General features: G+C 45.0%; 1 protein-coding gene across 4 annotated transcripts in view; it reads right to left on the bottom strand.

The window, feature by feature from the left end:
* Positions 1–17,095, bottom strand: part of LOC126942549 (putative adhesion G protein-coupled receptor E4P) — a 61,260-nt gene extending 44,165 nt beyond the window's left edge. For 3 of the 4 annotated variants that reach the window (XR_007721581.1, XM_050770275.1, XM_050770277.1), the window contains exon 1: positions 6,246–7,015. The gene's annotated coding sequence lies outside the window, so the exon portion shown is untranslated. Of the gene's footprint in view, positions 1–6,245; positions 7,016–15,058 lie in introns of those variants that run through there. The other variant, XM_050770276.1, reaches the window with a different exon arrangement.
* Positions 17,096–17,803: the final 708 nt, after the last annotated feature.

Genomic DNA, 17,803 nt, shown 5'->3' with positions numbered 1-17,803 from the left:
GGTTCAAGTGATTTTCCTACCTCAGCCTCCCAAGTAGCTGGGATAACAGGCACCGGCCACCACGACTGGCTAATTTTTTATATTTTTAGTAGAGACAGGGTTTTGTCATGTTGGCTAGGCTGGCCCTCCTCGGCCTCCCAAAATGCTGGGATTACAGGCGTGAGCCACTGCACCCAGCCTAAAATAAAATAAAATATTTTTAAAAAGGAGAAAGAAACCAAGTGACTGGGAAGCCGAGGCAAGGAGACTTTTCAGTTTATCCTCTTCTATCTTTTGAATTTTGAGCCAAGTGAAGGTCTTGTCTATTCAAAACAGAAATCATTTCTAACAGAGAAAATAGTGGAGGTACTAGACATCACTATAAATGAGGCTTTCTGGCCGTGGCGCCCAGGCTGGAGTGCAGTGGTGTGATCTCGTCTCGCTGTAACCTCCGCCTCCGGGGTTCAAGCAATTCTCCTGTCTCAGCCTCCCTAGTAGCTGGGATGACAGGCTCCCGGCACTACGCCCGGCTAATTTTTGTATTTTCTAAGTAGAGACAGAGTTTCACCACGTTGGTCAGGCTGGTCTCAAACTCCTGACCTCTGGTGATCCACCCGCCTGGGCCTCCCAAAGTGCTGGGATTATAGGTGTGAGCCACCAAGCCAGGCCTAAATGAGTCTTTCAAAGAGGACTTTAAGAAGCATTGTAGTAAGCGTTTGCCTACGGATATCAATTTAAAATGCAGAAAGCACTCTCCTAAGGTAATGTCGGTGGCCAGCTGGGGTTTAAGATAAAACCTCCAAGTGCACATTAGCAAAGATGATGTACTCTGCAGATCGGTGAAGCCTTTCAAAGGCGCTGCCAGTGATGATGGAGGAACTGATGGAGAAGATGCTTTAAGTAGTTTGCAGAAAAGTTTCACAAAATGTAAGCAGGAAGGAAAACAACAATTATGTGCAATGCAAACAATCCGGTATCACATGCAAAAAATAATGTTGTAGGAGGCTATTAGAACAACATAGGGCCGGATGCGGTGGGTCACATCTACAATCCCAGCCCTTTGGAGGGCAGAGGCAGGTGGATCGCTTGAGATCAGGAGTTTGAGACCAGCCTGACCAACATGGTGAAACCCCGTCTCTGCTAAAAACACAAAATTATCCGGGCATGGTGGCGAGTGCCTGTAATCCCAGCTACTTGGGAGGCTGAGACATGAGAATCACGTGAACCAGGAGGTGGAGGCTGCAGTGACCCGAGATCAAACTACTGCACTCCAGCCTGGGTGACAGAGCGAGACTCGTCTCAAAAAACAAAACAAGGCCGGGCACGGTGGCTCACGCCTGTAATCCCAGCACTTTGGGAGGCTGAGATGGGCAGATCACAAGGTCAGGAGATCGAGACCATCCTGGCTAACACGGTGAAACCCCGTCTCTACTAAAAAATACAAAAAACTAGCCGGGCGAGGTGGCGGCGCCTGTAGTCCCAGCTACTCGGGAGGCTGAGGCAGGAGAATGGCGTAAACCCAGGAGGCGGAGCTTTCAGTGAGCCGAGATCATGCCACTGCACTCCAGCCTGGGCGACAGAGCGAGACTCTGTCTAAAAAAACAAAACAAAACAAAACAAAACCCCATAGAAAGTGATTATGACGTAGCATTAGGATCGAAAGGAGGTTATATATATATGGGCCGGGCGCGATGGCTCAAGCCTGTAATCCCAGCACTTTGGGAGGCCGAGACGGGTGGATCACAAGGTCAGGAGATCGAGACCATCCTGGCTAACACAGTGAAACTCCGTCTCTACTAAAAAATACAAAAAACTAGCCGGGCGACTTGGCGGGCACCTGTGGTCCCAGCTACTCGGGAGGCTGAGGCAGGAGAATGGCGTGAACCCGGGGGGCGGAGCTTGCAGTGAGCTGAGATCAGGCCACTGCACTCCAGCCTGGGCGACAGAGCGAGACTCCGTCTCAAAAGGAGGTTATATGATTCTATCATTACACATTGTATGCATGTATCAAAATATATCATATGTAACTCACATATATGTACCACTATTATGTATCAATATAAAATGTAGGTTATAAAGAAAGTATATAATATCACATGTAAGAGAATTTTAAATGTTAATAGAAGAATGTCAGTATGAGTGATTTTAAATTTCTCTTTATTCAGCTGTAATTCTAAATTATGTACATTGCCTTAGCAATAAAAATAATAATATAATGAAGTGTTTTAATAAAAGAGGAAACAAAATTACTTTTTTTTTTTGGTTTTGAGACAGGGTCTCACTCTGTCGCCCAGACTGGAGTGCAGTGATGTGACCTTGGCTCACCGCAACCTCCGCCTCCCAGGTTCAAGCGAATCCCCTGCCTCAGCCTCCCAAGCAGCTGGGATTACAGGCACCTGCCACCACACCCAGCTAATTTTTGTATTTTTAGTAGAGACGTTTCACCATGTTGGCCAGGCTAGTCTCAAATTCCTGACCTCAAGTGATCCACCCACCTCATTCTCCCAAAGTGTTGAGATTACAGGCATGAGTCACCGCGCCCAGCCACAAAATGACTTTAAAAATTGTTCTTGAGAGGTCTGCGTTGATACTCCTGCTTTGATATATTCATGCTGCTTTGATCTCTGAGTTTGGAATCTGTTGGGGCTGCCTGTGTGTTTATGTGGCAGTTCTCCCTCCATGCTTCACGCACAGTCACATACTGGCCCTACACAGTTAGATGGCTTTAGAATTTGGTGCACAGGCAAACCTGGGTTTGAATCCCAAATCTACAACTACTAGTTGAGTGACTCTGAGGTTGTGACTTTACCTCCAAGCCTCTCGTCTGCAAAACATAGCTAAGAAAGAGCACATATTTTACAGTTTCATGCTGATTCAGTGAGACGACGCTTCACACCTGCCGGCATGTGGTACGTCCTGAATAAAGCTACCTGTGAAGGAAAGAGGGAAGGATGACAATGGTGGTAGTGGTGGTGGTGGTCGTAGTGGATGTGATAGTAGTGGTCGTGATGGTAATGGTGGTGATGGCAGTGGAGATTATAATGATGGTGGAGGTAGTGATGAAGGTGGCAGTGGTGGTGATGGTCCTGATGGTGGTTATGATGGTGGATGTAATAGTCATGGTGATAGCAATGGTGGCAAAAGTGGTGGTGATGGTGATGGTGGTGATAGTGATGGTGGCAAGGGTGATGGTGGTAATCATGGTGATGGTGGTGATGGTGTCAATGGTGATGGTGGTGGTGGTAATAATGGTGATGGTAGTGATGGGAATGGTGGCAATGGTGATGGTGATGGTGGTAATAGCAGTGATGGTGGTGATGGTGACAGTGTCAATGGTGATGGTGGTGGTGGTAATAATGGTGATGGTAGTGATGGGGATGGTGGCAATGGTGATGGTGGTGATGGTAATGGTGGTGGTGATGATGGTGGTAATGATGGTGGTGATTGTAATGGCGGTGGTGATGATGATGGTGGTAATGATGGTGGTGATGGTAATGGTGATGGTGATGATGGTGGTAATGATGGTGGTGATGGTAATGGTGGTGGTGATGATGGTGGTAATGATAGTGGTGATGGTAATGGCGGTGGTGATGATGATGGTGGTAATGATGGTGGTGATGGTAATGGTGGTGCTGGTGATAGTGATGATGGCGGTAATGATGGTGGTGATGGTAATGGCAGTGGTGGTGATGGTGATGATGGCGGTAATGATGGTGGTGATGGTAATGGTGGTGGTGATGATGGTGGTAATGATGGTGGTGATGGTAATGGCGGTGGTGATGATGGTGGTAATGATGGTGGTGATGGTAATGGCGGTGGTGGTGATGGTGATGATGGCGGTAATGATGGTGGTGATGGTAATGGTGGCAGTGGTGATGCCAATGGTAGTAATGGTGATGGCGGTGATGATGATGATAGTGATGATGGTGCTGATAGTGATGGTGATGATAGTGGTGGTGATGGTAATAGTGAAGGGGGACAGCATGGTTGTGGTGATGGTGGCAAGGATGGTGGAAGTGACAGTAATGCTGATGGTGATGATGGTGACGACAGAGGTCATGGAGATCTCTCATGTTCTTTTCCTGACCCCAATTGTAATCACAACTTTGCATGCTAAGGACTGACTTTTTACCCAGTGGTGATGAGAATTAACAAGGGTCCTGTGAAGTCACCACAGGAACACAGTGGTGGCCTAAGAAGACCCATCCCATGGAACCGCTTATTCCTAAGCAGGCCAACTGCACATTATGCATTGGAATCCTGCTTGCAAATCAAATTTTGCTGCAGATGCTTCTCTCATCCCTTCCATTACTGTCTCCTAAAATCACTTATGGAACTTCTACTATGGGCCAAGTGCCTTAAGAACTTTCTGGCTAATATGGCTATTCTCTTATTGAAAGCTACAACCATCTTACGATGTAGGTCTTTATTTTATTTTATTTTATTTTTTTGAGATGGAGTCTCTCTCTGTCACCCAGTAGTGTGATCTCAGCTCACTACAACTTCTGCCTCCTGGGTTCAAGCAATTCTCCTGCCTCAGCCTCCCGAGTAGCTGGGACTACAGGTGCGCATCACCATACCCGGCTAATTTTTGTATTTTTAGTAGAGATGGGGTTTCACCACGTTGGCCAGGCTGGTCTGGAACTCCTGACCTCAGGTGATCCACCCATCTTGGCCTCCCAAAGTGCTGGGATTACAGGAGTGAGCCACCATGCCCGGCCATGATGTAGGTCTTATAATTTTATGTCTCCTCAGTCTTCAGATGAGGAAATTGAGGTTCCAAACAATGATATCATTTGCTCAAGATTGTGCTGCTAGGAAAATACAAATCTAAGACTTGGAGGACGTCAGCTTGAGTCCAAAGCCCATGCGCAACCACCTCACCAAGGTCATAAACTCCAAGGTCTCCCAGCATCTAGACATGCAACATAAATACATAAGGCCATTGGTGAGAAGTAATAAGGACTGTGTGGAACTGGACACCAAAGGCTATCTAGAGACACCCACACCCACGTTTTCCTTAAATACAGAACCAGGAGGCCAATCACTTGCAATCTCTACTTCACTGAAATCAAATTCTGTCGTGGGAAACTTGTGTTCCGTTGGTAGAGTTATACTTGATTACTTTCTGGATACCTTTCCTCTTTCAACCTTTGTCTTCTTTTTAGAGTCGTGTTGCTCCACCCTTCAAAAAGTCTACTCTAAAATATAACTGGAAAATTCTCAATGAAAAGAACACCTGTCCAGATAAGGGCATTTCTTTGCTGAGGCCTCATTTGAAACAAGTTTAACTAAAGTGAGTATTTTGAAAGGAATAAGGTGGTAAGATTTTTCACAACAGCCAAGGCCTCTGGGGATGCTGATTTGGAGAGGACTTTTGACCATCACCAATTATAAGAAAAGAATTTCACATCAGAGAGAAAGAGAGGCAGACACACAGAACTGAGCCAAGGATCACACACAAAGAAACTCACTATTTGCAGCAACTGATATTATCTAATTAGAGTTGTTTTCATTTCTGCTTGTTGCCTTCGTGGTTGTTACCCCACTAAGGTGGTGCCATGGTGGCACATGCTAAGGACTGACCTTTTACCCAGTGGTAATAAGAATGAACAAGGGTCCTGTGAAGTCCCCACAGGAACACAGTAGTGGCCTAAGAAGACCCATCCACTGAAAGCGACCAGCCTCCTCCAGTGGGTCATAACCAGCTGGGTGAAAAAGTTGACCTGTAAATCTCTGCTTTGGTCATGAATAAAGCACAAAACCCTTCCACCATGAAAATGACGATGACTGTGAGACTGGCATTTAAACACATGTGCTGATGTGTATATTATGGGTGTGAGGTGTATGCAAAAGCTGCTAATTCATCCTACGGACTTAGGAAACTGGCTCATCTTTTTAGATCTTGTTTTCCTTGTTTTTCATAACATGTTCGTTATAAGCTATGTTCATCTTAGATTATTCTCGAATCTTGATCATTTTAGTTCACCTTAAGCCCCTTTACACACCATTGCCCCCTTCTTTGTGTGTGATAAGGCATCCCAGCAGGTTTCAGACTATCGCATAACGACACACACACTCCTTGCCCAAGCAGAAGTGGAAAAAATGAATGTGAGATAGAAGCCGTCATAGCAGCTCTCAAGAAATAAAGTAATTGGACAAGTAATGAGGCCTCCTTGAAAATGTTTCCAGAACGAGAATATTTTTCTTAGATTCAGGATCACAAGTAAAACATTTCCTATTTTCTATAGGAAGATACTACTTACCCTAAAGATGAAAAGTCCTTGCCTCTCACTGAGCCTGGTAGCTTCTCAGAACTGACAGAAGAGGAAGTATGTTGGTTTTTATCTTGAGCTCCGGTTTCTCAAGGAGTCTTGTGGGTGGACAAGGGAGGCTGCGTTGTTGTTTGGGGAGTTTGCATAATGCAGGGTCTATTAGTTCTCCTTCCATTGCTGTAATTTAAGTGGTACATTATCATGGTGGACCATATCAAAGTGCCTCAGAAAATGAACGGGCAAATGGTGATGGTGGTCAGTGGGAAATGGAGAGTGATAATGGAGAGTGAGGCCAACTCCCAAGGATATGGGTTCACCTTCAAAGAGGTCCTTTTCATTTAATTTGCACCACCAGAGTTGAAGGCCAGAGTGTGGAAAGGAGTCGGCATATCTTTGTAGAGCTTAATTTCCTGTTCCAGTTGACCAACTTGGGAAAATGACTCATCCATATTCTTGGTCTTTGGGATGGTACCATTTAACAGAATTACACTGATAGACTTGGCTGATAAGATTTTCAACTGGTTTTATTAGGGTGGTATTCTGAAATTGTTGTCTCATTTGTATTAGAAGAATCTTGGTAAGATCCAGCATGAATATGGCAAATAATGCCCTAATTTGGCAAGTCCAAATACCCAAGAAGCAATTTACTCCTTGTCTTGATTTTATTACGTGTATGAAACATGGTCTTATTCTCCCAAATGTTAACACCTTCATCTTTCTGTTTTCCATTTATTTTTATAAATTCATAAGAGTAAATGCAATAAATTATGCAAATAATCACGTAGATACGGCTGTATAGCGGGGCTGGTAATCACCTCCTCCATGTACTACTCAAAATGTTTGCTGCATCATCTTTTTTTTGAGATGGAATTTCACTCTTGTCGTCCAGGCTGGAGTGCAATGGCACAATCTTGGCTCATTGCAACCTCTGCCTCCTGGGTTCAAGCGATTCTCCTGCCTCAGCCTCCCCAGTAGCTGGGATTACAGGCACACACCACCACGCCCAGCTAATTTTTGTGTTTTTAGTAGAGACGGGATTTCTTCCATGTTGGCGAGGCTGGTCTCGAACTCCTAACGTTGGGTGATCTGCCCGCTTCAGCCTCCCAAAGTGCTGGGATTAGAGACGTGAGCCACCGTGCTCAGCCTGCTGCATCGTCTTTCAAATGACAAACGAAAGACGGATTCAGCCTGCCATTGTCAGCTGTACTGAAGAGAAAATTGTCTGAATGTAAAATGGAAACGCCTAATCCCAAAGGAAGTCCCTGAAATTCTGAGTATTCTGTGTGCTCATGGCCCAATTCTGCACGCGACAGATTGCACCCTGGGATGGAAGAATTCTCCATCTTTAAGTGTAGTCTCTGGTTCTTATCTTGGCCGTGTGACTGGCTTTGGCCAATGAAACAACAGCTAACAGAATGCAAAAAAAAATGCTAGCCTGCTGGAGTGTAAGAAGCCATGTGGAAGAAACCAAGGCTTGATAGCCAATCATTCATCACTTCAGTTGCCAATCTGCCAATCACCACACGTGTGGGTAAGACCATGTCAGATCATCCATTCAACCAGCATACCCTCCAACTGACCACAAACACGTATGCATGGAACCAACAAGCCAGCCCAGATCTGAAGAAAGGTCCACAGAATCGTGAACTAAGTGAAATAGTTGTTATTTTAAGCAAAAAAGAAAAAAGAAGAAAGAAAAAAAATTCAATGAGGAGAGGATGGTTTGTTATACACCCAAGGCCAACTGAGACACTTCCCAAGGTATGCTGGAATAAGTTATTTGCACTCATGTTGTCAGACATGGTATTATTTAACTTTGCCTCCCAACCGCAGCTGATTGGAACATGGATTGGTCCATATGGCAAACAACAACTTATGAGATGGCCGAGAAGATAAGTGTACCTTCAAATAGTTCTGTCTATTGAATATTGGACTGACGAATCCATTCAGCCTGTGTCTCTCTTGAGGAATCTGAATAAGTCCCGGAAAGGGATGCAGACAGCAGCATGACTCATGAGCCGCAGTGATCAAATTAAGAAATAACAAAAGCAGAAGCCATCGGATAGGAGAATGATGACCTTCCTCTCTAATCTCTACGTCGGGTATCTCACCTTGCCTCGGTAGAGCAGCACAGTACACTGCCCCCATCACAGAAACCAGCCCATCTCAAAACCCAAGGGAGCAAATGTTCGGTCTAGGAACATTTGATATGGCCTGGTCATTTCCCAAACTTCAACAAGCATTTAACAATTGACTTTGGGCAATTGTGAAAAACACCTGTTCTCCATCCTTCTGCAACCGGCCCTGTGCATTGAGAGGCTTCCCTGTATGTTCTGGATCATGAGGCACTTGCGTGCTCTGCTGTGAAGCTCGATTTGACCAGTGTTAGCCCCGGAAGAAGAAAAGAGAGCTGGTGCAGCAAGAGATGTGGTGTTTGCTTCCCCAGCCTCCTCTTCCCCCGCAGCATTGCACATTTGGACAGTGGTTGGGTTTTTCTGCTGCAGGCTAAAGCCCTTCCAGGTTCTTATAAATGCTGCCTCCCTTCATGCCTTCAAGTCAACGAGTGGTAAGAGATCACCCACATTGCCAATCCCAGGGTGCCTCGCCATCCTCTGTTGATTTTCCTTAGCCCTACCCCCACCTAAATAAACAGTCCTTTCATTAAACCCCCCTCATTTAACTCATTTGAGGGCGCAGCTGTTTCTTGCCATGTCACCAATTAATACACACTTTGGTCCTGATTCTGCTTATTCTAGCTTTCTTATCAACTGTCATAGAAGAGGAAACCCTTACTTCAAGAAAAGAAGAAAACACCATTCTTCGACCAACGCGTGAAAGTGAATCACAAAACACAAATATCACTTCCTCCTTTGGCAATCATTTAAAAGGAATTGTTTCTCAGCCAACTTCCCATGCCTTGAAATAGTGGTGTTCGGTACGTGAATTGGCTGGAAATATGGTGTAGGTGGTCCACTTGGAAAGAATGGGATATAGGAATCAGAGCTTAGAACCTGGGCTTTATCAGAATGGCAGCCCAGACTTGATGCCTAAAAGGTTGTGTTCAGTGGCTCGTACATATGATCTTTCTTGCCGGTTCACTGGGCACCAACAGAATCATGCCCTTAGATAATATTGTCACCTTTGTTTCTAACAAACTTCTTATGCTAAGTGTGCTTGGTGCCTGAGATGGTATTAAAACATGGCCCCACACTTTCTGACATTCTTTTCTGGAGAGCTGAAGTCTATGTCTCGTCTTCTTGTATCTGGGCTTTGTAACTTCTTAACTAGTAAAACTGACAATAGAAAATAACTATATAGCCCAGCGCGGTGGCTCATGCCTGTAATCCCAGCACTTTGGGAGGCCGAGGCAGGCGGATCATGAGGTCAGGAGATCGAGACCATCCTGGCTAACACAGTGAAACCCCGTCTCTACTAAAAATACAAAAAAATTAGCTGCGTGTGGTGACAGACAACTGCAGTACCACCTACTCGGGAGGCTGAGGCAGAGGAATGGCGTGAACCCGGGAGGTGGAGCTTGTAATGAGCCGAGATTGCGCCACTGCACTCCAACCTGGGTGACAGAGCAAGGCTCTGTCTCACAAAAAAAAAAAAAAAAAAGAAAGAAAAAGAAAGAAAGAAAATAACTCTATACATCTTACAGGACCAGATCTTATCTTAAGACACTGGTAGCTTCTTTCTTTTCTTTTTTTTTTTCAGATGGCATCTCACTCTGTTACCCAGGCTGGAGTGCAGTGGCACAATCTTGGCTCACTGCAACCTCTGCCTCCCGAGTTCAAGCGATTCTCCTGCCTCAGCCTTCTGAGCAGCTGGGACTACAGGTGCTTACCACCACCCCCAGCTAATTTTTGTATTTTTAGTGGAGACGGGGTTTCGCCATCTTGGTCAGGCTGGTCTCGAACTCCTGACCTCAGATGATCCACCCGCCTTAGCCTCCCAAAGTGCTAGGATTATGGGCGTGAGCCAACGCACCCAGCCCATGACGTTATTTATGAAATAAGAGTGCACATGTACCCTAGAACTTAAAGAAAAAAAAAAGAAAAACAAGAGTGGTCACTTCAGGAGACAGAATGTCAGAATAATGTTCTGTTGCTGTGCAGTAGATTGACACATGGTCTTTCTCAGATGTATTCATTCAACAAACATTATAAACCCAATCAGTGACCCCAGTCTCCTGCTGGGTAATACACTTACAGAGATAAATCAGACAAGGAACTCATCTGATTATGATCCAACATGCTGAGTATTACAAATAAAAGATCGATAATAACTTTGGACACAATGAAACAGAAATGTTAAGTCAGGAGGTAACCGGATGACTTTGAACTGATGATGGAAAGCTCTTCTATGAGCAAAAATTAAATAAACTTCAAATAAGGTGGGCACGGGGGCTCACGCTTGTAGTCCCAGCACTTTGGGACGCTGAGGCAGGTAGATCACTTGAGGTCAGGAGATTGAGACCAGTCTGGCCAACGTGGTGAAACCCCATCTACTAAAAATACAAAAATTAGCCGTGCATCATGGTGGACACCTGTAATCCCAGCTGCTTAGGAGGCTGAGGCAGGAGAATGGCTTCAACCCACAAGACGGAGGCTGCAGTGAGTGGAGATCATGCCGCTGCACTCCAGCCTGGGTGACAGAGTGCGACTTGGTCTCAAAAAGAAAAAAAGGGCCGGGCGCGGTGGCTCAAGCCTGTAATCCCAGCACTTTGGGAGGCCGAGACGGGCGGATCACGAGGTCAGGAGATCGAGACCATCCTGGCTAACACGGTGAAACCCCGTCTCTAATAAAAAATACAAAAAAAAAAAAAACTAGCCGGGCGAGGTGGCGGGTGCCTGTAGTCCCAGCTACTCGGGAGGCTGAGGCAGGAGAATGGCATGAACCCGGGAGGCGGAGCTTGCAGTTAGCCGAGATCTGGCCATTGCACTCCAACCTGGGTGACACAGCAAGACTCCGTCTCAAAAAAAAAAAAAAAAAAAAAAAAAAGAAAAAAAGAAACCCTGTCTCTCAAGTAGCTGGGATCACAGGTGTCCACCACTATATCTGGCTACTTTTTGGGGGAGGGGATAGAAACAGAGTCTTGCTATGTTCCCGGGACTGGTTGTGAACTCCTGGGCTCAAGAAATCTTCCCTCCTTGGACTCCCAAAGTGCTGGGATTATAGGTGTGAGCCACTGTGCCTGAGCAAATTACTATATTTCTATTGATGTATTTTTTACAGTTTGGGAAAGTTTGGGCAGCTTCTGTGTAGTCATAAATGTTTTTGTTTTTCTTTTCTTTTCTTTCTTTTTCTTTTTTCCTTTTTTTTCCTGTTGCCAGGCTGGAGTGCAGTGGCATGATCTCAGCTCACTGCAACCTCCACCTCCCGGGTTCAAGTCATTCTCCTGCCTCAGCCTCCTGAGTAGCTGGGACTGCAGGCGTGCACCACCACACCCAGCTAATTTTTGTATTTTTAGTAAAGACAGGGTTTCACCATGTTGGCCAGGATGGTCTCGATTTCTTGACCTTGTGATCCTCCTGTCTCAGCCTCCCAAAGTGCTGGGATTACAGGCGTGAGCCACCACGCCCAGCTCATAAATATATTTTTTCAATCAGACAATAAAAGAGACATAAAAACTTCCTGCCACTGATAACCCCCTACTGATTTTAAAAGCACTCTAATGGTAGAGTGTTAAAATTATAGCTTGAAGATGTTTGTCACAGTGTTGTATACAGTAGTGAAAAGTTGGAAATGACACAAACTCAGGGTAAATACGCTGTGACACAGGTATACCAGAGATTATCAGTCAGCCATCCAAAAATAGGTTCTGAAAGGGTTAATGAGTTGGAAAGGTGTTCATATTGTGACAAGTGGAAAAAAGAAACAAAGGGCATATCTGTTGTAGATTATTCTCAGGACAATTTCCTATGTGGGCCTGAGGCATCTGGCACTGCCATGGTACAATTTTTCCTTTACATGCAGACTAATGTGACTAAGAGATTTTCTTTTTATTAATAATGGAGTGTTTGCCGGGGGCGGTGGCTCACGCCTGTAATCCCAGCACTTTGGGAGGCCGAGGCAGGCGGATCATGAGGTCAGGAGATGGAGACCATCCTGGCTAACACGGTGAAACCCCGTTTCTACTAAAAATGCAAAAAATTAGCTGGGCGTGGCGGCAGGCGCCTGTAGTCCCAGCTACTTGGGAGGCTGAGGCAGGAGAATGCCGTGAACCCGGGAGGTGGAGCTTACAGTGAGCCGAGATCGTGCCACTGCACTCCAGCCTGGGCGACTGAGCGAGACTCTGTCTCAAAAAAAAAAAAAAAAAAAAAAAAAAAAATGGAGTGTTTAAAGTAAGAGATGTGGATAATGTCCCATTTCCTAGAAGCAGGCTAAAAACCAGCCTTAAAAAGTTTATAGGCCGGGCGCGGTGGTTTAAGGCTGGGTGCGGTGCCTCACGCCTGTAATCCCAGCACTTTGGGAGGCCGAGGCAGGTGGATCACCTGAGGTCAGAAGTTCGAAACCAGCCTGGCCAACATGGTGAAATCCCGTCTCTACTAAAAATACAAAAATTAGCCGGCATTAATCCCAGCTACTCAGGAGACTGAGGCAGGAGAATTTCTTGAACCACAGAAGAGATGGTTGCAGTGAGCCAAGACCATACCACCACACTCCAGCCTGGGAGACAGAGCGAGACTCCATCTTTATAATAAAATAAAATAAAATATAAAATAAAATAAAATAATAAAATAAAATAAAATAGAAATCATGGCTCGGACTAAGGCAAGGTACTCAGGTACAAAATTTAAGGGGGTACCAAAAATTAAGTAAGCAAGGCAAATACTGTTTCAATGCAATATTTTTAAAAATCAATGCAAAACCAGCGTGGCCAACATGGTGAAACCCCATATCTACCAAAAATACAAAAAAAAAAAAAAAAAAAAGGCCAGGAATGGGGGCACAGGCCTGTAATCCCAGCTATTCAGGAGGCCGAGGCAGGAGAATTGCTTGAACCTGGGAGGCAGAGGTTGCAGTGAGCCAAGATTGTGCCACTGCATCCAGCCTGGTCCACAAAGTGAGACATTGTCTTAAAAAAAAAAAAAAAAAAAAAAAAAAAAAAAAATCAATGCAAGAAAATTCATGATAAAGAAAATAAGCAGTTCCAAAATCTGACAGTGCTATGCCAGGTCGTAATGGACACTGAGGCAAACGGAAACACGGGCGCCTCTCTATGCAGACATTTTTAATGTGTTTGTTTTATTGTCTATATTTAAGATGTTCAACAGGATGCTTTGATATAATGAAAGGATAACTATAGTTAAGTGAATTAACATTTTCATTATCTCCTGTAGCTACCTTTTGTGTGTGTGCAAAAGTATCCAAGATTTACTTTTTTAGCAAATTTCCACTTCATAATACAATATTAACTATTGTCCTCATGTTATACATCTGATCTCTGGACTTATTCATCACACATAGCTGCAATTTTGTGCCCTTTGACCTCTATCTCCCCGTTTCTCCTCTACTCCATCACCACCTCAGTAACCACTATTCTATTCTCTTGTTTCCATGTATTTGATGGTTTTTTGAGATTCCACGTATGTGTGAGATCATGCAGTATTTGTCTCTCTGTGACTGGTTTATTTTACTTAGGAAAATGTCCTTCAGGTTTATCCATGTTGTCACAAATGGCAGGATCTCCTTCTTTTTTAAGGCTGAATAATATTGTTAACGGCCAGGCACAGTGGCTCACGCCTGTAATCCCAGCACTTTGGGAGACCAAGGTGGGTGGATCACCTGAGGTCAGGAGTTCAAGACCAGCCTGGTGAACATGGTGAAACCCTGTCTTTACTAAAAATGCAAAAATTAGTTGGGCATGGTGGCACATACCTGTAGTCCCAGGTGCTCAGGAGGCTGAGGCAGGAGAATCGCATGAACCTGGGAGGCTGAAATTGCAGCGAGCTGAGATCATGCTACTGCACTCCAGCCTGGGTGACAGAGCGAGGCTCCATCTCAAAAAAAAAAAAAAAAATATATATATATATATATATATATACACACACACACACACACACACACATTATATATACACCCACATGTGTATATATATATATATACACACACACAGAAATATATTTAAATATAAATATATATTTAACTAATGGTTCATTTTCTTCCCAGAAGTGTGATTTTAAAAATATTATTGATGAATTTGCTTCCATTAAAACCAGCAAAGAGCTGGGCATGGTGGTGTGCACCTGTATTCTCAGCTATTCAGGAGGCTGAGGTGGGAGAATGGCTTGAGCTCAGGAGGTCAAGGCTGCAGTGAGCCAAGATCGCACCACTGCACTCTAGCCTGGGAGACAGAGCAAAAACGTGACACCAAAACTAATAAAAAATAAAAAATAAATCTTACAAAAATGTAAAAACAAACAAGAAATTAAAATATTGATAATTTTGGTTTGGGGGATACATAAAACATTTATACAGTGTTTTATATTCTAATACACTTTCCAATTTTTCAGTATTTTTTCAACTAATGTTCTGGGAGGATAAGCGTATTGTACGTGGTCAATAAATATTCCTTGAGTAAATGGATCTGCATTTTCTTGCACACTATAAATTATTCAGATTATAAAAAGGCAAGTTTATTTCATGTTATGTGTATGGGATTAGAGAACCATGAAGTTTTTACTCCTTTCTCCCCCTAGTGGAGACAAATGATACCACAGGGATAAAAGAATGGCAAGTGTAGTTTGATGATACTAAGAAAAATCCCTGTTGTGGAGGTCACAGCTTTATCTACTCACCTTAGAAACAGAGAGTTTGCCGGCCAGTCGCGGTGGCTCACGCCTGTAATCCCAGCACTTTAGGAGACAGAGGCGGGTGGATCACCTGAGGTCGGGAGTTCGAGGCCAGCCTGACCAAAATAGAGAAACCCCGTCTCTACTAACAATACAAAATTAGCCGGACGTGGTGGCGCATGCCTGTAATCCCAGCTACTTGGGAGGCTGAAGCAGGAGAATCGCTTGAACCCGGGAAGTGAAGGTTACAGTGAGCCAAGATCGTGCCTTGACTAAGGCAACTATATCTTGTTTATTTATTCACCTTTTTCCAGTACAAGTTTAATATTCATTAAAGGAGTTTTTTTTTTTTCGGGTGGGGGGAGAATGGCGGCAGGTAGTAGGATCTGCTGAAGGCAAGAGCTTCACTGTGATGATGAAGCCCCGCACCTCGGGTTTCCCGCAGCCCAGGATCTGGTGGCAGACAATGGTATCATAGCATCTTTGTTCCTACAAGGATGGGACGTGGTCTGTCTCATCTCCCGGGCACATCAGGAGCGCTTTCCAGACTCCGGGTGATCGGGGAATAGCTGCCAGTATGGTCTTAGTTGGGGTCTCCTCCTGACCCATGTTAATCCATGAACGCCCCATGATGAGGGCTAGTGAGGGCCTCTCCCTGGAGTCAAGGACCAGAAATGTGTTTATGAGGCGTTCTAGTTCTATGGAAATGAGAAACGGGATCTCCTGTCATCATTCACACAGTATTAGTGTCGTCCTCAGCCCCACAAAAGTCTGTCCGACAGATGGCAGGCCCCGGCCACCATAGTGTAGACAGTGACTCCCAAGCTCCACATGCCCACTGGGGTCCATCGTACTTTTGTCCCGGGGAACAGTTCCGAGGCTGCGTAAGAGGAGCTCCCAGGGCCTCAGCTTTCAGCCTACGGTGAATCTGGTATCAAAGCCAGAGTCTGTTGTTTCCACGTCGTGCTGAGCCTCCTCAGGGAAGTTCTCTGGCTTCAGAACCCTGTAGATAATTTCCTGCTGGAAGCCTCACTGCACGGAATACCCTATTTGCTGGAACTTGCCACGGGCCTCTTCGCCCTTCAAGGAGGAGAATTCGAGGGTGAAGTCGGATAGCTCTCTCGAGCTGGCTTAATCCACTACTAGGAAGAGTCTCTTCTGGGCGCCAGCCACGGGAGTCTGATGATCTTCGGGCGATGAAGGGCCTTCATCATATGGACCCTGCGGTACAGACGCTGGAGGCTGCAGGAGCCCTGCTGCCCTGTTGGGGTGACCTCCACAGCCATCTCGGTCCCAGTGAGAATGTGCTGGGCCAGCCGCCTTGACTTCTGCAAAGCTGCCCTGGCTGATGACCTCGAGGAGCCTATGATCATCAGTAAGGGTCTCTTCGGAGGCAGAAGTGGTCCCAAAGTCCCTCAGCATGGTGACCTCCCAGCTACACATCTCAGCTAGGAATGCCAACTGAGACTACTACCCCTACAAACTTTGCTAACGAGAAGCAAAAATGACACGGCTGGAGGTGTCTGCTGACATGTGAGGGCGACCTCTGGTCACTTCCATGCCAGGGACAACATTCGAGGCCAACGCCACTGTGGCTGCACCCAGGAGCAGGATGATGTCACCAGGAATCAACTCTCCCGGCCCCTTAGTTCTGCTGACTTCCCACTAAGTTGATGTCATTCTCAGGTGGGCTCTTCCTCCAAGGTAACAAGATGGCACCCACAGCCCCAGCAGCCTAACGGAAATAGATCTTCTCCTCCCAGATGTTTCCAAGACAACGGCCTGACCTTTGGCACAGAGTGTGTCACATGAGCAGGCCTTAGCCAATCACTGTGGAAAAAGAAGATGGACTCTGCTGATTGGCCAGATTGAGGTCATGTGGCCACTGTCTCCATGGAAACTTGAGAGCGGCTTAGCTGTTTTTTCAATTGGGAGGCGGTGTGATGGCTGAGAGAGCAGATTCAGAGTGGAAAGGTCGCTACAACTGGATATCCAACTGCAAAAGAAAGACCAGAAATGTGTTTATGAGGACCAGAAATGTGTTTATGAGGCGTTCTACCTCATAGGCAGAAGGTTGGACTCCTACCTCACAGGATATAGAAAAAATAAATAAAACAACAGCTAACAAGGGGCTAAAAAGTGCTAGTCTCCTGAAGTGTATGATACACAAACATCAACTCAAAATCGACCAGTGTTGTAAATACAAACGTTGAAACTAGAAAGCTATTAGAAGCAAACAAAGGGTAATTTTTTATGACCCCTATCTAAGGTCATGAAAACCCATAGTGATTTTAGAGATTACACCAAATTACAAGCAAAAGAACAAAAAGTAGATACATTTCAGTTGACTCTTTATTTTGTACATTCTGAGTTTTGAAATATATGTAATAACCTGTATCCATCATCACTGTGTCATACAGAATGGTTTCACTGCCCTGAAAATCCCCTGTATTCCACGGCCTTAGAGGTCTGGTGGTGTGAGCCTCGTCATTGATGTTTTGGGTGGTGGGGAATGTAGGTGTGATTTTCAGTTATTATCCTCTGCTTTAGGTCAGAAAAGAGAGGAATTCCCCACCTAGACCCATGTTTTCATAAAACCATAAATAATGGAGGAATGCAATACTGCAGGTGAAGAAATGAATCGTCAGGATATATTGATCCATGGGATAACCAAGGTAAAAAAACAAAACAAAAAACAAACAAAACAAAAACAAAAAACTAAGAAATAAGGAAGGAGATCACATTTTAGAA

Source organism: Macaca thibetana, chromosome 19, assembly GCF_024542745.1.
Source record: "Macaca thibetana thibetana isolate TM-01 chromosome 19, ASM2454274v1, whole genome shotgun sequence".
Classification (NCBI taxonomy): Eukaryota; Metazoa; Chordata; class Mammalia; order Primates; family Cercopithecidae; genus Macaca; species Macaca thibetana.
This window is presented reverse-complemented; position numbering and strand designations above follow the sequence as displayed.